This window comes from Lepisosteus oculatus, unplaced genomic scaffold (genome assembly GCF_040954835.1).
Source record: "Lepisosteus oculatus isolate fLepOcu1 unplaced genomic scaffold, fLepOcu1.hap2 HAP2_SCAFFOLD_40, whole genome shotgun sequence".
In the NCBI taxonomy this organism is placed as follows: Eukaryota; Metazoa; Chordata; class Actinopteri; order Semionotiformes; family Lepisosteidae; genus Lepisosteus; species Lepisosteus oculatus.
Window position 1 is genome coordinate 1 of NW_027167934.1, and position 2,500 is coordinate 2,500.

Consider the following 2,500-nt stretch of genomic DNA (forward strand, 5'->3'; position numbering starts at 1 on the left):
CCCCACACCCAGCCCCCTCCACCCACACCCAAACCCTAACCCTACCCTCACCCTCACCCTAACCCTACCCTCACCCTACCCTACCCCTAACCCTAACCCTAACCCTAACCCTAACCCTACCCTAACCCTACCCCTAACCCTAACCCTAACCCTAACCCTAACCCTAACCCTAACCCTAACCCTAACCCTAACCCTAACCCTAACCCTAACCCTAACCCTAACCCCAACCCCTAACCCTACCCCTAACCCTAACCCTAACCTACCCTAACCCTAACCCTAACCCTAACCCTAACCCTAACCCTAACCCTAACCCTAACCCTAACCCTAACCCTAACCCTAACCCTAACCCTAACCCTAACCCTAAACCCTAACCCTAACCTAACCCTAACCCTAACCCTAACCCTAACCCTAACCCTAACCCTAACCCTAACCCTAACCCTAACCCTAACCCTAACCCTAACCCTAACCCTAACCCTAACCCTAACCCTAACCCTAACCCTAACCCTAACCCTAACCCTAACCCTAACCCTAACCCTAACCCTAACCCTAACCCTAACCCTAACCCTAACCCTAACCCTAACCCTAACCCTAACCCTAACCCTAACCCTAACCCTAACCCTAACCCTAACCCTAACCCTAACCCTAACCCTAACCCTAACCCTAACCCTAACCCCTAACCCTAACCCTAACCCTAACCCTAACCCTAACCCTAACCCTAACCCTAACCCTAACCCTAACCCTAACCCTAACCCTAACCCTAACCCTAACCCTAACCCTAACCCTAACCCTAACCCTAACCCTAACCCTAACCCTAACCCTAACCCTAACCCTAACCCTAACCCTAACCCTAACCCTAACCCTAACCCTAACCCTAACCCTAACCCTAACCCTAACCCTAACCCTAACCCTAACCCTAACCCTAACCCTAACCCTAACCCTAACCCTAACCCTAACCCTAACCCTAACCCTAACCCTAACCCTAACCCTAACCCTAACCCTAACCCTAACCCTAACCCTAACCCTAACCCTAACCCTAACCCTAACCCTAACCCTAACCCTAACCCTAACCCTAACCCTAACCCTAACCCTAACCCTAACCCTAACCCTAACCCTAACCCTAACCCTAACCCTAACCCTAACCCTAACCCTAACCCTAACCCTAACCCTAACCCTAACCCTAACCCTAACCCTAACCCTAACCCTAACCCTAACCCTAACCCTAACCCTAACCCGAACCCTAACCCTAACCCTAACCCTAACCCTAACCCTAACCCTAACCCTAACCCTAACCCTAACCCTAACCCTAACCCTAACCCTAACCCTAACCCTAACCCTAACCCTAACCCTAACCCTAACCCTAACCCTAACCCTAACCCTAACCCTAACCCTAACCCTAACCCTAACCCTAACCCTAACCCTAACCCTAACCCTAACCCTAACCCTAACCCTAACCCTAACCCTAACCCTAACCCTAACCCTAACCCTAACCCTAACCCTAACCCTAACCCTAACCCTAACCCTAACCCTAACCCTAACCCTAACCCTAACCCTAACCCTAACCCTAACCCTAACCCTAACCCTAACCCTAACCCTAACCCTAACCCTAACCCTAACCCTAACCCTAACCCTAACCCTAACCCTAACCCTAACCCTAACCCTAACCCTAACCCTAACCCTAACCCTAACCCTAACCCTAACCCTAACCCTAACCCTAACCCTAACCCTAACCCTAACCCTAACCCTAACCCTAACCCTAACCCTAACCCTAACCCTAACCCTAACCCTAACCCTAACCCTAACCCTAACCCTAACCCTAACCCTAACCCTAACCCTAACCCTAACCCTAACCCTAACCCTAACCCTAACCCTAACCCTAACCCTAACCCTAACCCTAACCCTAACCCTAACCCTACCCTAACCCTAACCCTAACCCTAACCCTAACCCTAACCCTAACCCTAACCCTAACCCTAACCCTAACCCTAACCCTAACCCTAACCCTAACCCTAACCCTAACCCTAACCCTAACCCTAACCCTAACCCTAACCCTAACCCTAACCCTAACCCTAACCCTAACCCTAACCCCCTAACCCTAACCCTAACCCTAACCCTAACCCTAACCCTAACCCTAACCCTAACCCTAACCCTAACCCTAACCCTAACCCTAACCCTAACCCTAACCCTAACCCTAACCCTAACCCTAACCCTAACCCTAACCTAACCCTAACCCTAACCCTAACCCTAACCCTAACCCTAACCCTAACCCTAACCCTAACCCTAACCCTAACCCTAACCCTAACCCTAACCCTAACCCTAACCCTAACCCTAACCCTAACCCTAACCCTAACCCTAACCCTAACCCTAACCCTAACCCTAACCCTAACCCTAACCCCTAACCCTAACCCTAACCCTAACCCTAACCCTAACCCTAACCCTAACCCTAACCCTAACCCTAACCCTAACCCTAACCCTAACCCTAACCCTAACCCTAACCCTAACCCT